The sequence below is a fragment of the Ranitomeya imitator genome, chromosome 6 (genome assembly GCF_032444005.1).
Source record: "Ranitomeya imitator isolate aRanImi1 chromosome 6, aRanImi1.pri, whole genome shotgun sequence".
Taxonomy (NCBI): Eukaryota; Metazoa; Chordata; class Amphibia; order Anura; family Dendrobatidae; genus Ranitomeya; species Ranitomeya imitator.
This window is the reverse complement of record NC_091287.1, coordinates 126,421,274-126,445,030: the sequence shown is the minus strand read 5'-3', so window position 1 is coordinate 126,445,030 and position 23,757 is coordinate 126,421,274. Positions and strand designations below refer to the sequence as shown.

Below are 23,757 nucleotides of genomic sequence, written 5' to 3'. Positions count from 1 at the left end.
CCCGTCCGGGTTGTACAAGCGGCCCATGACCACGGTTTTCATTCAAATCTGCAGTTAGGGTTTGGGTGTGTCAGTTTTGTGTTTGGCTTCACATACAGCACATGGTTGTATGTCTGGCTGAGTGAAGCTAACACAAGCAAGAGACCACAACGTGGACGTACACGGTAGAGCCCCAGAACCTTACGGGGGTGCAAGTGCCGGCGCCATAAGACTTTATTTTCATATTCCTGGCTGTGATCCGGAGGTGGGCGATTGCATTTGTGCAGTATTTGGACAATGATGGACATTTACTTAACTTGCTTGGGTCACTGTCTCACTAAATTCACTGACAGAAACGCCGCTGCCTTACAAAAAATAAACAAATTAAATCCAAGCATCTCCTACCCATTAAACAATAAAGATCTCCAATGACGCACAGATTTTCACGGACCTACTGATTTGAATGGATGACTTTAATCGATGACTAAGATCAAAAAATGTATATGTCTCCAGTTATTTTACTGCACACTTGTCCCTCACAAAATACACGGAGATGTGAGCAGCCCTATAGACTATCCACATAAACAGGAAAGAAAAATATAACGGCACTGCTGTGGGGCCAGAAAACCATATGCTGAATGGAGTGCTTTCCGGATGGAGACCACATCTATGGACTCCGGGTGCTCATGCCAAAAAAGGGTATATGCAGCAAAAAAAAAATGCAGATAGCACTCACCGGTCCTTAAAACTTCATCCTTTATTCAAACTTTAAAATGTCATGGCCAGAGGAAAAGGTTGCTATGAGATGTGCGAGCTGGTGTAAGATGACGGCCGTTTCGCGCCACTCAGCGCTTCAACAGTCTACCCGTTGAAGCGCTGAGTGGTACAAAACGGCCGTCGTCTTACACCAAATTGCAATGCTCCTCTTGGAAATTAAAGGGAACCTGTCACCCCCAAAATCGAGGGTGAGCTAAGCTCACCAGCATCAGGGGCTTATCTACAGTATTCTGGAAAGCTGTAGATAAGCCCCCAATGTATCCTAAAAGATAAGAAAAAGAGGTTAGATTATACTCACCCAGGGGCGGTCCCGTTCCCATGGGTGTCGCGGTCCGGTCCAGCGCCTCCTATCTTCATCAGATTATGTCCTCTTCTGGTCTTTATGCTGCGGCTCCGGCACAGGTGTACTTTGTCTGCCCTGTTGAGGGCAGAGCAAAGTACTGCAGTGCACAGGTGCCAGGCCTCTCTCACCTTTCCCGGCACCTGCGCACTGCAGTACTTTGCTCTGCCCTCAACAGGGCAGACAAAGTACGCCTGCGCCAGAGCCGCAGCGTGAAGACCAGAAGAGGACGTCATCCTATGAAGATGGGAGGCCCCGGACCGGACCGCGACGCCCAACGGATCGGACCATAGGTGAGTGTAATATAACCTCTCTTTCTCATCTTTTAGGATACATCGGGGGCTTATCTACAGCATTACAGAATGCTGTAGATAAGCCCCTGATGCCGGTGGGCTTAGCTCACCCTCGATTTTGGGGGTGACAGGTTCCCTTTAAGTATGTAAATTATCTCTTTAGATGGAAAGAAGACTTGAACGCTACTGCCACCTACATAAAGAGAAACGTTACAACTAAGACCCCCAGTCAGAAGCTTCTCACCAGCCAAATCAAATATCAAGTTTTGAACTGGGGAAGGGCAACACCCTGAAACACATTTATACAAATTGAGATTCTGGTTTAGCTATTATTCTAAGCCTTATGGCAAGGCTCAATAAAGGGTATTGACTTTTAGTATTGCTACTTCCAATAGGTGGCACTAGAGTTCAAGTCTTCATCTCTGAAGAGACAATTTGCATACATAATGCTGAGTACACCACAGTAGGTTTTGTGCAATCAATGAGCCTGAGATAAGTTCTGTCTCTGGCTGTAAATCAACAGGCTACGGCAGAAATAAGCTCTTCTTACTGCTCTACCTAAAACCGAAGACAAAAACAGCATATACAATGTAGATTTTATTAACTGACATTATAAACTAAACTTTACAATGTATTTTTGTGCCAGGCCAGTGGTTATTGTGAAATGATTTATAAGAAATCCGTAACGCTTGCTATAGGCTATTAAACACGCTGACAATTTCCTATGGTCTAAATTCTATTTTCTTTAAAGCAAATTAATTATATTTTATGTTGAATGATCCTGGAATAAATCTCAGACCTTTGTAAATGGTGTATTCTGAAGTGTACTTAAAAGTAATGTTAAATATAATTGCATAACTATTATGTAAGGCATGAATACTATATTCATGGTAGAACTTTGGCGTACAATTGTCTTGAAGTATATAAAATAGGTCTCATTTATGAAAAGCGGCTGTGCATTGTTCAGTTATCTCTCAGACAGAAAGGAATAGTCATAGGCGCCTCTGTATAAGACACCCGGGGAGACTCCGCATTCTTCCCTTGTGATAAAAGGCCCAGGTTCATTTAAATATTTACAAGTCTTTTCTTCAAGTAAAATGCCTCATTTGGGAAATCAGCATAAAGTAAAGGTCAATAAGGTATCAAAATAAGCTATGCCGCCAGAGAAAACTGAGAAATAGCAACGCTATAGTCAAGGATTAACATAATAAAGAACAAATAACTATAACTTGCTGGAGATCCTCCATATAAATACATAGTAACATAGTAACATAGTTAGTAAGGCCGAAAAAAGACATTTGTCCATCCAGTTCAGCCTATATTCCATCATAATAAATCCCCAGATCTACGTCCTTCTACACAACCTAATAATTGTATGATACAATATTGTTCTGCTCCAGGAAGACATCCAGGCCTCTCTTGAACCCCTCGACTGAGTTCGCCATCACCACCTCCTCAGGCAAGCAATTCCAGATTCTCACTGCCCTAACAGTAAAGAATCCTCTTCTATGTTGGTGGAAAAACCTTCTCTCCTCCAGACGCAAAGAATGCCCCCTTGTGCCTGTCACCTTCCTTGGTATAAACAGATCCTCAGCGAGATATTTGTATTGTCCCCTTATATACTTATACATGGTTATTAGATCGCCCCTCAGTCGTCTTTTTTCTAGACTAAATAATCCTAATTTCGCTAATCTATCTGGGTATGGTAGTTCTCCCATCCCCTTTATTAATTTTGTTGCCCTCCTTTGTACTCTCTCTAGTTCCATTATATCCTTCATGAGCACCGGTGCCCAAAACTGGACACAGTACTCCATGTGCGGTCTAACTAGGGATTTGTACAGAGGCAGTATAATGCTCTCATCATGTGTATCCAGACCTCTTTTAATGCACCCCATGATCCTGTTTGCCTTGGCAGCTGCTGCCTGGCACTGGCTGCTCCAGGTAAGTTTATCATTAACTAGGATCCCCAAGTCCTTCTCCCTGTCAGATTTACCCAGTGGTTTCCCGTTCAGTGTGTAATGGTGATATTGATTCCTTCTTCCCATGTGTATAACCTTACATTTATCATTGTTAAACCTCATCTGCCACCTTTCAGCCCAAGTTTCCAACTTATCCAGATCCATCTGTAGCAGAATACTATCTTCTCTTGTATTAACTGCTTTACATAGTTTTGTATCATCTGCAAATATCGATATTTTACTGTGTAAACCTTCTACCAGATCATTAATGAATATGCTGAAGAGAACAGGTCCCAATACCGACCCCTGCGGTACCCCACTGGTCACAGCGACCCAGTTAGAGACTATACCATTTATAACCACCCTCTGCTTTCTATCACTAAGCCAGTTACTAACCCATTTACACACATTTTCCCCCAGACCAAGCATTCTCATTTTGTGTACCAACCTCTTGTGCGGCACGGTGTCAAACGCTTTGGAAAAATCGAGATATACCACGTCCAATGACTCACCGTGGTCCAGCCTATAGCTTACCTCTTCATAAAAACTGATTAGATTGGTTTGACAGGAGCGATTTCTCATAAACCCATGCTGATATGGAGTTAAACAGTTATTCTCATTGAGATAATCCAGAATAACATCCCTCAGAAACCCTTCAAATATTTTACCAACAATAGAGGTTAGACTTACTGGCCTATAATTTCCAGGTTCACTTTTAGAGCCCTTTTTGAATATTGGCACCACATTTGCTATGCGCCAGTCCTGCGGAACAGATCCTGTCGCTATAGAGTCCCTAAAAATAAGAAATAATGGTTTATCTATTACATTACTTAGTTCTCTTAGTACTCGTGGGTGTATGCCATCCGGACCCGGAGATTTATCTATTTTAATCTTATTTAGCCGATTTCGCACCTCTTCTTGAGTTAGATTGGTGACCCTTAATATAGGGTTTTCATTGTTTCTTGGGATTTCACCTAGCATTTCATTTTCCACCGTGAATACCGTGGAGAAGAAGGTGTTTAATATGTTAGCTTTTTCCTCGTCATCTACAACCATTCTTTCCTCACTATTTTTTAAGGGGCCTACATTTTCAGTTTTTATTCTTTTACTATTGATATAGTTGAAGAACAGTTTGGGATTAGTTTTACTCTCCTTAGCAATGTGCTTCTCTGTTTCCTTTTTGGCAGCTTTAATTAGTTTTTTAGATAAAGTATTTTTCTCCCTATAGTTTTTTAAAGCTTCAATGGTGCCATCCTGCTTTAGTAGTGCAAATGCTTTCTTTTTACTGTTAATTGCCTGTCTTACTTCTTTGTTTAGCCACATTGGGTTTTTCCTATTTCTAGTCCTTTTATTCCCACAAGGTATAAACCGCTTACACTGCCTATTTAGGATGTTCTTAAACATTTCCCATTTATTATCTGTATTCTTATTTCTGAGGATATTGTCCCAGTCTACCAGATTAAGGGCATCTCTAAGCTGGTCAAACTTTGCCTTCCTAAAGTTCAGTGTTTTTGTGACTCCCTGACAAGTCCCCCTAGTGAAAGACAGGTGAAACTGTACAATATTGTGGTCGCTATTTCCTAGATGCCCAACCACCTGCAGATTTGTTATTCTGTCAGGTCTATTAGATAGTATTAGGTCTAAAAGTGCTGCTCCTCTGGTTGGATTCTGCACCAATTGTGAAAGATAATTTTTCTTGGTTATTAGCAGAAACCTGCTGCCTTTATGGGTTTCACAGGTTTCACTTTCCCAGTTAATATCCGGGTAGTTAAAGTCCCCCATAACTAGGACCTCATTATGGGTTGCAGCTTCATCTATCTGCTTTAGAAGTAGACTCTCCATGGTTTCTGTTATATTTGGGGGTTTGTAACAGACCCCAATGAGAATTTTGTTACCATTTTTCCCTCCATGAATTTCGACCCATATGGACTCGACATCCTCATTTCCTTTGCTAATATCCTCCCTTAAAGTGGACTTTAGACAAGACTTTACATAGAGACAAACCCCTCCTCCTCTCCGATTTTTACGATCCTTTCTAAACAGACTGTAACCCTGTAAGTTAACTGCCCAGTCATAGCTTTCATCTAACCATGTCTCGGTTATTCCCACTATGTCAAAGTTACCTGTAGATATTTCTGCTTCTAGTTCTTCCATCTTGTTTGTCAGGCTTCTGGCGTTTGCGAGCATGCAGTTTAGAGGATTTTGTTTTGTTCCAATCTCCTCGCTGTGGATTGCTTTAGAAATGTTCTTACCTCCCATCTGAGTATGTTTTCCTGGGTCTTCTTTGTTCAAGTCTAATGTTTTTCTTCCCGTCCCCTCTTCTTCTAGTTTAACGCCCTCCTGATGAGTGTAGCGAGTCTTCTGGCAAATGTGTGTTTCCCAGGTTTGTTGAGGTGTAGTCCATCTCTGGCGAGGAGTCCATCGTACCAGTAATTCACACCGTGGTCCAGGAATCCGAATCCTTGTTGTCTGCACCATCGTCTTAGCCAGTTGTTTGCATCAAGGATCCTGTTCCATCTCCTGGTGCCATGCCCGTCTACTGGAAGGATAGAAGAAAAAACTACCTGTGCATCCAGTTCCTTTACTTTCTTCCCCAACTCTTCAAAGTCTTTGCAGATTGTCGGTAGGTCTTTCCTTGCCGTGTCATTGGTGCCAACATGTATCAGAAGAAATGGGTGGACGTCCTTGGAGCTGAAGAGCTTTGGTATCCTATCGGTCACATCCTTGATCATCGCACCTGGAAGGCAGCATACTTCTCTTGCAGTTATGTCCGGTCTGCAGATGGCTGCTTCTGTGCCTCTCAGTAGTGAGTCTCCCACCACCACCACTCTTCGTTGCTTCTTGGCTGTACTTTTTGCTGTCACTTGTTGCTGTGTGCCCTTTTCTTTTTTGCTTGCTGGTATTGCTTCATCCTTAGGTGTGCCATCTTCATCCTCTACAAAGATTTGATATCGGTTCTTCAGTTGTGTGGTTGTTGATTTCTCCATGGTCTTCTTGCTTCTTTTGGTCACATGCTTCCACTCATCTTCTTTTGGAGGTTCTCTGACACTTTTTTCACCTTCTGTGACCAGTAGAGATGCTTCTGTTCTGTCTAGAAAGTCTTCATTCTCTTTGATGAGTTTCAAAGTTGCTATTCTTTCTTCCAGACCCCGCACCTTTTCTTCTAAAAGGGCCACTAGTCTACACTTCTGACAGGTGAAATTTGATTCTTCTTCTGGTCGGTCTGTGAACATGTAGCACATGCTGCAGCTCACCATGTAGGTTGTCACATCTGCCATGTTGCTCCTAGATCCTGCTGACTTCCTGTGTGTTTTCCTTCTTGTGTAATCTACTTAGCCAAGTTGTCTTGCAATAATATCCTACAGGCAAAAATTCGCGCGCCGTAAGGCGCGCGGTTTGGCGATGCTTTCCAAGCAGCTGGTCCCGGCTGTACCCAACGATCTTCTAGCTTAGGGAGACTTCGCTTTTCCCAGAATGCACCTGGAATATGCAAATTAGCCTCCTCAAGCTTGAATCCCTGGTTTGGCGATGCTTTCCAAGCAGCTGGTCCCGGCTGTACCCCACGATCTTCTAGCTTAGGGAGACTTCGCTTTTCCCAGAATGCACCTGGAATATGCAAATTAGCCTCCTCAAGCTTGAATCCCTGGTTTGGCGATGCTTTCCAAGCAGCTGGTCCCGGCTGTACCCAACGATCTTCTAGCTTAGGGAGACTTCGCTTTTCCCAGAATGCACCTGGAATATGCAAATTAGCCTCCTCAAGCTTGAATCCCTGGTTTCAAGCTTGAGGAGGCTAATGTATAATTAAATAAAGTCTAATTAATAGCAGTACTCTGGTATACACCAATGCAAATCTAGGGGTTAATTGATCAGTCATTTTTGACATTGCAAGACAACTGTAGACTTTTCTGTGTGATTGTCAGGCAGCACATCCATAGCAAATAGTTAGTCTCTGATGGGAGGAAAGACTGGATGTAGTATAACCACAGAGTTATCAATCTCCTAATTTTGCAACAACAGAAATATGATAAAACTGAAACTTGGTGCCACTTTAACCCTGCTGTTGTCTTCGGTCAAAAACGACCGACCTTGAACTTCAATATTCTTTAAAATATTCAAGATGCGGCTCTGAAACCCCTGGCCGACCGACCCATCCTCATTTAAGTCAATCAACCACAAGTTTCAGAACCGCATCTTGAACACCCCCAAAAAATACCAAAGTTCAAAATCGGTCTCCCCAGACCGAAGACAACAGCAGGGTTTTAATATTTGGCCCCATAATTCAGAGGATCTAATTCAGCCTGTGACATTGGGCACGATGTAAACAGAATAACTCCAGACTACTTGGACTTCTCTAAGTAAATAGTGATTCTCCATCGAGGAGAAATATCAGTACTTAGCATGTATCCATGAATCTGATGAGGAGCTCTTCAGTCACAGGAGACGTTCTTCATTCTATCATGCATCTGTTACTCCATTACATACAGTGGCATGTAAAAGTTTGGGCATCTCTGGTCAAAATTACTGTTATTGTGAACAGTTAAGCAAGATGAAGAAGAAATTACTTCTAAAAGGCCTAAAGTTAAAGATGACACATTTCCATTTTAGGCAAAAAACTAGGATTATGCTATAATTTTTTACATTTTAAAAATGACAAAAAGAAAAATAGGCCAATGCAAAAGTTTTGGCACCCTTGTATATTTGTGTGCTCAGATAACTTTGACCAAGGTTTTAGACCTTAATTAGCCTGTTAGAGTTATGTTCACTATCATCGTTAGGAAAGGCCAGGTGATGCAAATTTCTCAGCTTTATAAAAATGCAGCCTTGTGTCAAAAAACAGCAGCCATGGGTTCTTCAAAGCAGCTGCCTAGGGTTCTGAAAATGAAAATGCTGGATGCCCACAAAGCAGGAGAAGGCTATAATAAGATAGCAAAGTGTTTTAAAGTTTCTCTATCCTCAGTTTGAAATGTAATTAAGAAATGGCAATTAACAGGAACAGTGGAGGTCATGATAAGGTCTGGAAGACCAAGCAAAATTTCAATGAGAGCTGTTCGTTGGATTTCTAGACTGCAAAAGACCTTTCAGAAAGATTTATCAGACTCTGGAGTTGTGGTACGTTGTTCTACTGTTCATAGACACCAGCACAAACATGGCCTTCATGGAAGAGTCATCAGAAGAAAACCTCTCCTGCATCCTCACCATAAAATTCAGAATCAGAAGTAATCAAAAGAACATCTAAACAAGCTGATGTATTTTTGAAACAAGTCCTGTGGACCGATGAGGTTCAAATAGAACTTTTTGGCCATAATGATCAAAGGTATCTGTGGAGAAAAAGGGCATAGAATTTCACAGAAAGAACATCTTGCCAACTATTAGGCATAGGGGTGGATCAATCATGCTTTGGGGTTGTGTTGCAGCCAATGGAACGTGGAACATTTCACTAGTAGAGGTAAGAGAAGATTCAATGAAATTTCAACAAATTCTTTATGAAAACATAACACCATAGGTAAAAAAGCTGAAGTTGAAAAGAGGATGGCTTCTACAAATGCATGATCCAAAACACAGGGCAAAATCTTATCTCAAAAAGCAGAAGCTGAAGGTTTTACAATGGCCCTCATAGTCCCGATCTGAACATCATTGAAAATCAGTGGCTAGACCTCAAAATAGCAGTGCATGCAAGAAGACCCAGGAATATCACAGAACTGGAAGAATTTTCCAAAAAAGAATAGATGAAAAGCCCTCAAACAAGAATTGAAAGACTCTTGGCTGGCTACAAAAAGTGTTTACAAGCTGCGATACTTACAAAAGGGGGTGCTACTAGGTACTAACCATGCTCAAACTTTTGCATTGGTCCATTTTCCTTTTTGTAATTTTTAAAATGTAAAAGATGAAAATATATATATTTTTTGCCTAAAATACAAAAGAACTGTGTCATTTCTCTGCGACAGCTCTAACTTCCGCCGGATATCTGATTTGTCCGAAGGAGGGGAGAGTGAAGCCAGCGCTGACTGGCAGCAGGGATCGCCCTGGGAAAGCCTATTCCACTGGAACAACACAGCAGAGGCGAGTATAATCTGTTGTTATTTTATAAGGTGGAACATAGCGATTGAGAAAGGGTTGTCCGAGTAGTAGACAATTCTTTAAATGGGTTTCAGTGATGGTCCAACACCCTGCACGCCCACTGATCACCTGTTAAAAGCTCTGGTAGCAGCCAAATATGATGAATAGAATTGCACTGCGTAGCTCCACTCAATGTGTAGTGGTCGCTCCTGGGTACTGAAGAATATCTCCTATTTAAAAGAATAGGAGCTGATCTGCGGCACCCTGCAGCAACAGCTAAAAGATGAATAGAGCTGTGCAATGTGTGATTGCATCAAGTCACCGTCAGAGCTTATAATAGGGTGTAGGACCCCCACTAATCTGATTTTGATGGCATCTGATCTTGTCCTAAATCAAGGTAGTTATCTTTGGGATTTCGGCAACTTCATAGGCTAATGGTCTTGAAATTACAGAAAATGAAAGGACTAATTATCAAAACATGACCAAAAGAGACCGCTATGTTATTAACAGTAAAAACTTGCCATGTAAAAAAAACTACGAAATTTGCTGTTTTCATGTTGGTCACTAAAAGGAAACACTCCAGATAATCATCTGGATTTCCAAATCTCCAAAGGACTAAACTGTAGCTATTTTTCTAGCATCTAGCATAATTTACTGATAAAGTATGATTTTTTTAATTTTGGGTGGATATTGTTATTTTCATTGAGCCAAAAAAAAAAGAATATCTTTTTTTTGAGAATGTTATTGTAAGGCAATGTAAAATAATATTTTTGGGAGAAAATCCATCCAGTCATAACTAAATATAGGTGCATGTATGGCCCTCAAGCAAAACTGCTCTTATAATGAAAAATATCATAACATTTGTCTGTTTACCAGTGGAGGGGCAATAATCCGACTGAGATTTCCGATTATTGTTCTCACACATAGCCATAAGCAGTCTTATGATCCTCCATGAGCAAACAGGGAGCGCCATCATTGGAAGGCAGAGCTGAGAGTTGGCTGAAACGTTTGTACTCAGCTACAGGCTGTTGCAATAATTCTTAGCATTTCCGCTCATTATTATATAAAGAGAACTGTATACTGCTAATCTGCAGGTAAATACCATTTTAAACATCCTGGTATGCGGGTATACCTCGCTGTAATACTAGAACTTGAGATGCACGGAGAAAAATAAAGGGAATCTGTCACCAGGTTTTTGCTATGTAATCTGAGAGCAGCATAATGTAGAGTCTGAGATACTGATTCCAGTGATGTGTCACTCGCTGTCATTTTGCCACATTCACAGTTTTCTTTGCACCAGATCTAGCAGTGCTCAAATGCAGAGGTCTGTATAACCCGGTTAGAGGATGTTTCGACCCCAGCAGTTTGCCCCCGGGTACATTTCAGCCCCAGCATTTGGCCCCCAGGATGATACTCACCTGTCACAGCTGCAGCTCCTTGGGTCACCGAGTGCAGTCTATCGGTTCCCCGTGACGTCAGATGGAAACAGTTCATTTAACATGTCACAAAAGTGCAGCGCTCTGTACAGTACCTTTGTGACATGTAGATTGATGACGGACGGGAATTCATGAACCAAAAGGACAAACTAGCGAAACATCCAAACACAAAATTCTGGAGGCAAAACAGGGTACAAGGGTGACATGTACCCGGGGCGAACTGCTGGAGGCGAAACATCCAAATCTCGTATAACCCTGCGTACACTGTGCATAGGCATAAAACTACTAATCGGTGGGGGCGGGGTTATATGGAACAGTTGATTAGAGGGCACAAGACACCTAGTCCTGTAGTGATAATTTCCAGCTGATAGAACACTTATTTTATTGACACAACACATAACGTAGTAAATGACACATCACTCGCTCTCATATTACCTAGCCTGAAAACCTGCTGACAGATTCCCTTTAAGTTATATTCTCCCTACAGCCACTCGCCTCCAGTCATTGGGGTAACACTGAAGCAATGAACAGTCAGCGCTTTTGCCAGTATATGGCTGTGTGCACACGATGCAGATTTGGTGCAGAATTTTCTGCATAAAATCTGCACTAAATCTGCATCTCCTGGCAGAATCCGCAGGTGCGTTTTTTAAGCGTTTTTTGTGCATTTTTTAGGTGTTTTTTATGCGTTTTTTGTGCATTTTTTGTGCAGATTTTACCAATGGATTTCTATAATGGAGGGGTGCAGAAACGCTGCAGAACTGCACAAAAGAAGTGACATGCACTTCTTTGAAATCTGCAGCGTTTCTGCGCAGATTTTTCTGCACCATGTGCACAGCTTTTTTTTCACATTGATTTACATTGTACTGTAATCACAGTGCAGTTCTGCAGCGTTTCTGCTGCAGAAAAATCTGCTGCAGTTCTGCACTAAATCTGCACTAAATCTGCATCATGTGCACATACCCTAAGCACTGTAATCACTCCCTCCTGCTTGAGATGTTGCGCTCCAGCCATTTTGACCAGTAGGATATTAATTAAAGACCCGTGGGCGTGATTACAGCATGTTCATTGCCTACAGGGCACTGACAGCTCACAGGCACCAGCACTGCCCACGTAGCAGATGTAAGGAAAATAAAACTTTATTTCCTTCCTGCTGCTGATTGTCTTGTTAAAGGGAACCTGTCACCCCCAAAATCGAAGATGAGCTAAGCCCACCAGCATCAGGGGCTTATCTACAGCATTCTGCAATGCAATGCAATTTCTAAAGTTTTGGGACTGCAACGAACCATAGTGAGAGCCATTATGCATGAATGACGAAAGCATGGAAAAGTGGTGAATCTTAGTAGGAGTGGCCGGACGACCAAAATTACCCCAAGAGAGCAGCGACAACTCAACCAAAAGGTAACAAAAGACCCACAACAACATCCAAAGAACTGCAGGCCTCACTTGCCTTAATTAAGGTCAGTATTCATGACTCCACCATAAGAAACAGACTGGGCAAAAATGGCCTGCATGGTAGAGTTCCAAGATGAAAACTCCTGCTGTGTAATAAGAACATACAGGTGTTGTGAATTCTGTTGTCGGGCTCCCTCCTGTTGTCATGAATGGTACTTCAGCTGGTTTTGTCCATGGACTTCCTCTGGTGGGTTTTTCTGAGTTTCACAGGTGATGAGGTTAATTCGTTAGCTGCTGCTCTATTTAACTCCACTTAGATCTTTGCTCTATGCCACCTGTCAATGTTCCAGTATTGGTCTAGTTCACTCCTGGATCGTTCTTGTGACCTGTCTTCCCATCAGAAGCTTAGTTCCAGCTTGTATTTCTTTGGTTTGCTATTTTTCTGTCCAGCTTGCTATTTAATTTGTTGTCTTGCTTGCTGGAAGCTCTGGGACGCAGAGGGAGCGCCTCCGCACCGTGAGTCGGTGCGGAGGGTCTTTTTGCGCCCTCTGCGTGGTCTTTTTGTAGGTTTTTGTGCTGACCGCAAAGTAACCTTTCCTATCCTCGGTCTGTTCAGTAAGTCGGGCCTCACTTTGCTAAATCTATTTCATCCCTGTGTTTGTATTTTCATCTTTACTCACAGTCTCATTATATGTGGGGGGCTGCTTTTTCCTTTGGAGAATTTCTCTGAGGCAAGGTAGGCTTTATTTTTCTATCTTCAGGGCTAGCTAGTTTCTTAGGCTGTGCCGAGTTGCATAGGGAGCATTAGGCGCAATCCACGGCTATTTCTAGTGTGTTTGATAGGTTTAGGGATTGCGGTCAGCAGAGTTCCCACGTCCCAGAGCTCGTCCTTATTATCAGTAACTATCAGGTCATTCCGTGTGCTCTTAACCACCAGGTCCATTATTGTCCTGACCACCAGGTCATAACATACAGGCTCGTCTCAGTCTTGCCAGATAGCATCTTGAAGATACGCAAGACTTTTGGGAGAATACTCTGTGGTCTGATGCGACAAAAATTGAACTTTTTGGAAGGTGCATGTCCCATTACATCTGGGGTAAAAGTAACAGCATTTTAGAAAAGGAACATCATACCAACAGTAAAATATGGTGGGAGTCTGAGGCAGTTTTGCTGCTTCAGGACCAGGAAGACTTGCTGTGGTAAATGGAACCATGAATTCTGCCATGTAACAAAAAATCATGAAGGACATGAAGTTAGATGATGAAGACTAGTTCTGAAACGTGCATCGGGGCGAATGCGCAGGCACTTTGGTGGCCCTGTATTTATTGGCATCTAATTAAGGTAATATACCATCCAACTTCCTCTTAATGTTTGGTATTGTTGTTTATGCCCATATGTTTTTTTTGGCGCCATACAACTAAGTTTAATTGCAGGGTTACTTATAATGATACAGTATATACTATTTTTATATAACATATGACAGCGCTGGAGGATAATGATTTCCAGGTAGCGTCACGTTTGTTCTTCTCAAATCTTTGTCAGTTAATGTGCGTCTTTTTTGGTCAACATATTTTTTGCGGCCTTGATGACTATTTACAACAAAACTTCTGATGGTTGATTAATCAAGCTCCAATATCTTAGCTATTTCAGGAGTGCTGCATCCCTCTGTATGACTTTTAACAATCTTTGAATTATCAGAGTTGGTTAAATCTACTTTTTGGCCCATTTTGCCTAAGGAAAACAAGCTGCCTAATAATCCTGCACACCTTGATAAAGGGTGTTGTGTCCTTAGGTCACACCCTTCTTCATTAAACAAATGCACATCACCTGATCTACTTAATCGAATAAGCATTCAAGTTTATACAGCTTAGAGTTGTAAAATCTGCATAAAAATTATGATATGGTGAAAATACTCACTTGCCTAATGTGCACACAGTGTATGTCTAAAATGGCATTTATCTGCTTATTAGAACTTTGGCTTCAGGTAAATACAATTTGTAACTACAGGTTCCCTTTAAGTGATTTAGCACTAAAATAATAGGCTTACCATTTGAAAACAAGTCTTTGCTCTGTCAAGACTCATTTTAGTAATAAGCACATAATAATGATCATCTTTTTTTTAAACAGAATCTCTAATCAACCTTCCCCTTTAAACTGTTTATATGGTGTGGTAGATCAACTCACTCGGCTGCTTAAAGAGGCAGTCACAAGAATACTTTCAGTTTAAGTTTTCAATTGGTTTATTACAAATGTACTGCATAAACCAGTACAAAATTAGGTAAGCAAACATGGCCCTTCTAGCATAACAGGAAAAATAAAATAGCATTTAATACAGTCTGTATGGCTGCGGGGAACAAAAACAAGGTTCAGTTCTCTTTAACACAAGCACAGTGTTGAAGATCTCATCTCCAGACAAACTAAACATTGAATGAGTCCAAAGGCTCCACATTTACCTTCTGGACAACATCTTGGGGTGGAGATATGGTGAGCATCCTCCCACCCAGTCTTTAGCTGTTCACAAAGACCCAGTCCTTAGTAGGCTAATTAACCACTCTCAACACTTAGTATGCGGGAGCATTTTTTCCAGGTTCATATCACTGAGGCTAACATCCTGATTGACACATATCTCGCCTCCAGTATTTTACCAGTGACCTTCTCACATATCCCCCCCCCTCTGCCCAAAGCCAGGGTTTTTGGAACTTTCAGTCACTAAACAGGGAGGTCTAGACACTGCATCTGCATTAACGTGTAGCTTCCAGAGCCTAAGTTCTACATGAAAGCTGAAGTGCTGTAGTGCTAGATATCACCTAGTCACCCAGGCTTTATTCATCTTCCTTTCTCTCATGCATCTCAGGTGCGTATGGTCTGACACTAGCCTGAACTCTCTGTCTAGCAGGTAGTACCTCAGAGTGGGTATTGCCCATTTGATGGCCAAGCATTCTTTCTCTATGACAGTGTAATTCTTTTCATAGGAGGAGATTTTACTACTTAGGTATAGAATTGGACAATACAGCTCCCAAACCGACCTCTTAGGCATCTGTCTGGACCACAAACTACTTATTGAAGTCAGGTGCTACCAAGACCGGCTGTTTACACAGGGCGAGCTTCAATTCTTGGAATGTCATATCCATTTCGTAAGACCACTTGGCCATCTCTGTCTTTGTACCCTTAAGGAGGTCGGTCAGGGATGCAGCTATCATGGTGAAATTCGGGATAAATCGCCAATAGTATCCCACAATTCTCAGAAACGCCCTACCAGTTTGTTTGAGATTTTTTGCGGCCAATTTTGGATCGCCTCTACTTTGCTCACTTTATTTCGCCCCTCCAGGCAATATAGCCTAAGTACTTTGCCGCCTCCTTCCCTATTGCGCATTTCTATGAGTTTATAGTAAACCTCACCTTCCTCAGTGCATCTAGTACTGCCTAGACCTTCTGCAGATGACATCCCCTTTCTGGGCTGAAGATCACAATATCGTCCAGATAAGCTATGGCCTATTTCTTTTGAGGGGCTAGGATCTGAAACAAGTACTCAGAGGAACAATTTAATGAAAAATTTGAACACGTTTAACTTGGTGACAGGTTCTTTTTAAAGCTAGATCCATATGCAATGCATTTTTCTGTCACAAATTAGCCATCAGTTTTAACCTCAAGTCTCCATCAAAATCCAGATTCTGTTACCAACTCACTTTAGATTTTATCCCCAATACATTGTAAAGGGTGAAATCCTAGGTAAAAATCTGCAATAGAAATTCACGTTACAGAATATCAAATCTGCAGGCACAATTTGCAGCATTTTCGTCCGGTGTATTCAGTGGTTTTGAACTAATTTTGCCATATCCAATATGTCAGTAAGAAATCAAACACATAAAAGGGTAAAATAAGCAGAGCAGAAGCAATTATTTTTGATCTACCCCCTACCACCAATTCGATTGCAAAGACTATATATATATATATATATATATATATATATATATATATATATATATATATATATATATATACAGTATATATATAGCTCTGGCAAAAAATTAAGAGACCACCACATCAAAACCCTGTCTTGGGCAGCCCAATGTCCAGACCTGAACCCCATTGAAAACCTCTGGAATGTAATCAAGAGGATGATAGATAGTCACAAGCCATCAAAGAAGAACTGCTTAAATGTTTGCACCAGAAGCAGTGGGAGAGACTGGTGGAAAGCATGCCAAGACGCATAAAATGCAGTCCATTACCGCTGCTATTAACCTTGTGTGACCAAGTTTTTTACTATTGACGTGGCCTATGCAGCGCCAATAGTAAAAACATCGAATGTTAAAAATAATAAAAAAATAAAAAATGATTATATACTCACCTACGCCACCTTTCCTGCTCCTCGCGATGCAACCGGCACGTTCCGGTCACACGGATGGTCTGGCAGAAGGACCTGTAATGATGTCACGGTCATGTGACCGCGACGTCATCACAAGTCCTGCGCGCCTGCGCGGAAAGGACCTGCCGTGATGTCACGGTCATGTGACCGCTACACGGTCATGTGACCGCGACGTCATGACAAGTCCTGCACGACAAGGACCTGCCGTGACGTCACGGTCATGTGACCGCGACACGGTCACGTGACAGCGACGTCAGCACACCCTGGGACCGGAAGATGCTGCCTGCACCCCACAGGAGACAGTGCTACAACGCGCCTGCGGAAGGTGAGTATATGTTTATTTTTTATTTTTTTAAACCTGTGTCATACGTGGCTGGGCAATATACTACATAGCTGGGCAATATACTACATGGGCTGTGCAATATGCTACGTGGCTCTGTGCTGTATACTACGTCACTGGGCAATATACTACGTCACTGGGCAATATACTATGTGGCTCTGTGCTGTATACTACATCACTGGGCAATATACTACGTGGCTGGGCAATATACTACGTGGCTGGGCAATACACTACATGGTTGGGCAATATACTACGTGGCTGGGCAATATACTACGTGGCTGAGCAATCTACTACGTGGCTGGGCAATATACTACGTGGACATACATATTCTAGAATACCCGATGCGTTAGAATCGGGCAACCGTCTAGTGTATATATATATATGTATATACTGTATATAAAAATTTTTATCATAGCAGACAAAATGTGAGTTTGTAGATACAATTTCCAGAGAACTGTCTATCAAGAAAAACATGCTGAGCTTTTGTTTCTACATACTACATCAATGCTGATATAGCAGGTAATATCTGCACGGATCTCCTCATCTATGGTGATATCATGCCTTTTAATTTGTCTTACTTCACACAGATCATGACAAGCACACATCTACAGGGCCCTCCAAGGCCGTTGTTAAATATCACTTAATGCATGTTCTTTCCAGGCTGAGGAAGGCAAGTGAAAGTAGACGTGACAGGACAGCTTGTCGCCTGTGCCAGCTACTGACTTTGATGATGTGGGTGATATGACAGGTGCTTCGTTTATTAGGATGACACTTTTTTGCTCAACGACCTCAGTAATTTTTACATCTCCAGATATGCAGACTTCTTCCTGTGGCTTTGAATTATTGCAGCGGAGGCTGTCTGTCAGTGGTCCATTGAAAATTGTTTTCATGAAATAATAATACCTGCTCCCCTGTCAAACAAGAGCTGCTCCTTAGGACTGACATGGGTATTGAGTATTCCATTAATGGCTGAGACATATATTATGTTTAATCTGCAACACAAAGAAGTAAAAGTGTGATCACACACCCAAAAAAAATCTTGAAGAGGATTTTTGCTATGAAAGACATTGTCCCAAATTAAAACTATAATTTAAAGGTAACATACACAATGATAATGAAGGCCGTGACAGCATATATGAAGTGCTGTTCTTATCTTACATTAACATAGTAATGAGATTACTGACATAACACCATGAGCAAATCAGGCTCTGGCGGGAAATCTCATGAGAGAAAGAGACACTTGGTTTGTCAGAATGTAGGGAAGTAGCCGTGGGGTAGTTTAGCAAAATGTTGAAATTCAATTATAATGGTCAGCCATAACATTCTGAATTGTGAAGATTACTACTCTTGTGCCTCCTACACAGCTCTTATAGATTGAGATATGGACTCCACAAGACCTCTAAAGGTGTCCAATGATATCTGGAACCAAAATGATGGCTACAGTGTCCTGTAAGTTGTAAGGTGGAGTCTCCATGGAACAGACAAGTTTTTTATAGCGCATCTGATAACTGTTTGACCATTTTTCAATCAGGGATTTTGGAAACCAGTTTAGCACCTTGACTTGTCAGGTTCCTTGAACATTCCTGTACAAATACTGCAGTATGGCAGGACCAATTATCCTGCTATAAGAGGCCATTAGTGTAAACTTATGCCACAACAGGGTGTACTTGGTCAGCAAAAATGTTTATGCAGGTGCTGCATGTCAAAGAAACATCCACATGAGTGCTAGGACCAAAGTCTTACATGCAGAACACTGCCCAAAACATTACACTGCCTCTGCCAGCTTGCTCTTCTCATGCTGCATCCAGGAACCATCTCTTCTCTAGGTGCTTACGCACTGCGCCTGTCCATATGATGTAAATGAAAATATGATTCATCAGACCTAATCACCTTCTCCCATTGCTGGTCCAGTTTAGATGCTCATGTGTCCACTGGTAAAAAGCCGGACAAAGGTCAGAGTGCGTTCTCTAACCAGTCACTGTGTATTCTGTCTCATTTCTATTATAGACATAAGGTAGTTTTTCTGCAATTTGTTCTACAGTAGCTCTTAAGATCAGCCTAGTCTTTGCGACCTATGCCCATGAATGATCCCTAGGTGCCCATGAGCCTTTCAACGGTATATCAATTACCCTTCCACTTTTGGTAGGTGCTAAATACACACTACAAAACTTGTCATAATGGAGCTATTCTGAACCTGTCTTCTAGCCATCACAAATTGACTTTTGGCAAAGTCTCTTCCATTCTTACACTTGCCGATTTTGTGCTGTTTTATTTCCAAATAAGTTTTAAGAGGTTGTCTACTACTTGGACATCCCCTACTAAATCCCTATGTTTCCCCCCCAGTAATCTAATCTAATAATAATCTTTATTTTTATATAGCGCTAACATATTCCGCAGCGCTTTACAGTTTGCACACATTACCACCGCTGTCCCCGATGGGGCTCACAATCTAAATTCCCTATCAGTATGTCTTTGGAATGTGGGAGGAAACCGGAGTACCCGGAGGAAACCCACGCAAACACGGAGAGAACATACAAACTCTTTGCAGATGTTGTCCTGAGTGGGATTAGAACCCAGGACTCCAGCGCTGCAAGGCTGCTGTGCTAACCACTGCGCCACCGTGCTGCCCTAATAATACATACTCCCACATGGCGCCAGTGTGGTTACAGCGGTGTCGGCACTAGCTCTCCCTGGGATTAAGACATGTCATCAAAACATCCGGAGGAATCAAAACATCCAGAGAAAATGTGAGTATCTGCAGCTCTCACTTCCTCCAGATGTCAATTACGTCTGTAGGAGAGTGAAGCCAGCGCTGATTGGAAGTGAGAGCCAGAGCCGACATCGCTAGGATGGCATGAGCACTGGAGGTGAGTATAAGTGTTATTATTTTACTGGGAGGGAACTTTGAGATTCAGAAGGGGTTGTCGGAATAGTGGACAACCCATTCAATCTACTAATGTCTACAGGTAAGCCAATATGATTATCAGAGATCCCAATATCATAGTGCTGGTCCGGGTCACACTACACAACCATAAAGTGTCCCCGGATCAGTCACACAAGCTCCATAATAGGCATATTTATCAAACAGGAGAAAAAGAGGAGCATACAATCTAGGTATTATTTAATAAACATATATCTTTATTTGAATACAAAAAGATAAAATACAAAAACGGTTCCATATAAAGTGCAATCCAGTCAAGCACGGGGGGGGGAACCATCCCCTGCAAATCCCATGCTGCATATAACGGTGGTAATTAAGGGGCAAAAAGAGAACCCCGTATGAACAAGTACTGGGAAGCCTCAACACACATATATCTGAAACGGTCCCGCGCTTTTCTTTTCCGGCGGGACCCTTCCTCTGCATCCCTTGTAGGTGAGCTTGACCACAGTACCTGTTATTTTATGGTATATTATGCGCTATACACATTACCTATGGCAAAGTGCCACAGGCTGTTATATATGCCTGTAGATAGGCTTAGCCACAGTGCTTGCTACCTTACTACGCACTATATATTATTCTTAGCTTAGTATTACTATCTGCCATAATACCGTTTCAGATATATGTGTGTTGAGGCCAGGGGCTGGCTGGCACTTTTCAGCCTGGGGGGCAATCACAAGGCAGTGGCCCTTCAGTTGCGGTGGCCCTCCTTTTTCCTGCTTACCTCTGGCCATTGCATTAAAGCAGCAGACATAACAGGCTTTAAAAACATGCTGGTACAGAGATATGGAAACAGAACTGAGCTTGCTGCATAGATATGGGAGCAGAACTGAGCTTTCTCCAGAGATAAGGGAGCAGAACAGAGCTTACTACAGAGATATGGGAGCAGAACGGAGCTTACTACAGAGATATGGGAGCAGAACGGAGCTTACTACAGACATATGGGAGCAGAACAGAGCTTACTACAGAGATATGGGAGCAGAACGGAGCTTACTACAGACATATGGGAGCAGAACAGCTTACAACAGAGATATGGGAGCAGAACGGAGCTTACTACAGAGATATGGGAGCAGAACGGAGCTTACTATGAGATATGGGAGCAGAACTGATCTTACTCCAGAGATAAGGGAGCAGAACAGAGCTTACTACAGAGATATGGGAGCAGAACGGAGCTTACTACAGAGATATGGGAGCAGAACAGAGCTTACTATGAGATATGGGAGCAGAACAGAGCTTACTATGAGATATGGGAGCAAAACAGAGCTTACTACAGAGATATGGGAGCAGAACCGAGCTTACTACAGACATATGGGAGCAGAACAGAGCTTACTACAGAGATATGGGAGCAGAACGGAGCTTACTACAGAGATATGGGAGCAGAACGGAGCTTACTATGAGATATGGGAGCAGAACTGATCTTACTCCAGAGATAAGTGAGCAGAACAGAGCTTACTACAGAGATATGGGAGCAGAATGGAGCTTACTACAGAGATATGGGAGCAGAACAGAGGTTACTACAGAGATATGGGAGAAGAACAGAGCTTACTATGAGATATGGGAGCAGAACAGAGCTTACTACAGAGATATGGGAGCAGAACAGAGCTTACTATGAGATATGGGAGCAGAACTGATCTTACTCCAGAGATAAGGGAGCAGAACAGAGCTTACTACAGAGATATGGGAGCAGAACGGAGCTTACTACAGACATATGGGAGCAGAACGGAGCTTACTATGAGATATGGGAGCAGAACTGATCTTACCCCAGAGATAAGTGAGCAGAACAGAGCTTACTACAGATATGGGAGCAGAATGGAGCTTACTACAGAGATATGGGAGCAGAACAGAGCTTACTACAGAGATATGGGAGCAGAACAGAGCTTACTATGAGATATGGGAGCAGAACTGATCTTAATCCAGAGATAAGGGAGCAGAACAGAGCTTACTACAGAGATATGGGAGCAGAACGGAGTTTACTACAGACATATGGGAGCAGAACGGAGCTTACTACAGAGATATGGGAGCAGAACGGAGCTTACTACAGACATATGGGAGCAGAACGGAGCTTACTAGACATATGGGAGCAGAACAGAGCTTACTACAGACATATGGGAGCAGAACAGAGCTTACTACAGAGATATGGGAGCAGAACAGAGCTTACTACAGACATATGGGAGCAGAACAGAGCTTACTACAGAGATATGGGAGCAGAACGGAGCTTACTACAGACATATGGGAGCAGAACGGAGCTTACTACAGACATATGGGAGCAGAACAGAGCTTACTACAGAGATATGGGAGCAGAACAGAGCTTACTACAGAGATATGGGAGCAGAACAGAGCTTACTACAAAGATGTGGGAGCAGAACAGAGCTTACTACAGACATATGGGAGCAGAACCGAGTTTACTCCAAAGATAAGGGAGCAGAACAGAGCTTACTACAGAGATATTGGAGCAGAACGGAGCTTACTACAGACATATGGGAGCAGAACAGAGGTTACTACAGAGATATGGGAGCAGAACAGAGCTTACTATGAGATATGGGAGCAGAACAGAGCTTACTACAGAGATATGGGAGCAGAACAGAGTTTACTATGAGATATGGAAGCAGAACTGATCTTACTACAGACATATGGGAGCAGAACAGAGCTTACTGCAGATATATGGGAGCAGAACAGAGCTTACTATGAGATATGGGAGCAGAACTGATCTTACTCCAGAGATATGGGAGCAGAACAGAGCTTACTACAGAGATATGGGAGCAGAACTGATCTTACTCCAGAGATATTGGAGCAGAACAGAGCTTACTACAGACATATGGGAACAGAACGGAGCTTACTACAGAGCAGTGGCGTAACTACAAAAGTTATGGGCCCCACTGCGAACTGTCAAATGGGGTCCCCCCATGCCAAAATATATAGATGAATTAGAAATGGCGACACACGCAAACGTCATCTGCATTAGTAATACATGCACCATTACATAATTAGTTGTAGGCTGGGTTCACAAGAGTGAAGTTTACATTCTGTATACACACCACAACCTCCAGCCTAGCGGAGGGTATCCCTCCTGTAAACCCAGCCTGACGGGGTCAACCCCTTATAAATGGAAGTGTGCTCCTCTAAACCATTTAATCACTGCCAATCCTCCAACCGTAAGTGGTGAATTTCCAGAGCTGGGAAATGGGAGCTCAATATTAGAACACGTCAACTTTAGTTCCCATCCCGCCTCAAGGAAGTATGGCAGACAGGTGTGATAAGACTATTAGAAAAACTACTGCCACACACACAGCAGTACATACTGGCAGAAGTGTGAGGGCATTAGTGCCCGTGTATGGACATGTTAGTGCCTCTTAGCTTCTGGCAATGTTTTACCTCAGCTCACATTTGGGCCATACCATTGTAAAACAGGTAGACACATTTACCCACTGACCCTACTATTCATAAGGAACTGCTGTCTACCCCTTAGTTGCCACTGTATATAGTCAGGGTGGGAATGTGGGCTATAGAACAACACAGGGCGATGACACTGCTACCTGAACCCTTCAGCTGCCCTACTATGTGCAGGGAATAAAACCAGTACAAAGTAAGGCAGCCTCCCTGCAGAGCTGTCCAGGGCCGTACTGGAACAAAAAAGGAGCAATGCCACACAAACCCCACCAGCCCACAGACTATAACACTCCCCGACACCCGATCAGTGGATTTTCCTATACTGTGTTGTGTTCTTCAACGCTCCTCTTAAAGGCGTTATTGGAAGAGCTATGTTTGAATGCCGTCGCAGTGCGCACGATTGATCGCTTCTTTAGAGCGCCGGTTCTCGAGATCATGGGGGTCCCAGCGTTCGGACCCCAGCAACTACAAAGTTCTCGGGAAAGGGAATTACT

General features: G+C 42.5%; 1 protein-coding gene across 1 annotated transcript in view; it reads right to left on the bottom strand.

Moving 5' to 3' along the window:
• NEK11 (NIMA related kinase 11) overlaps positions 1 to 23,757 on the bottom strand; it is a 406,370-nt gene that overhangs the window by 262,242 nt on the left and 120,371 nt on the right. The gene's annotated exons all lie outside the window — the stretch shown is intronic.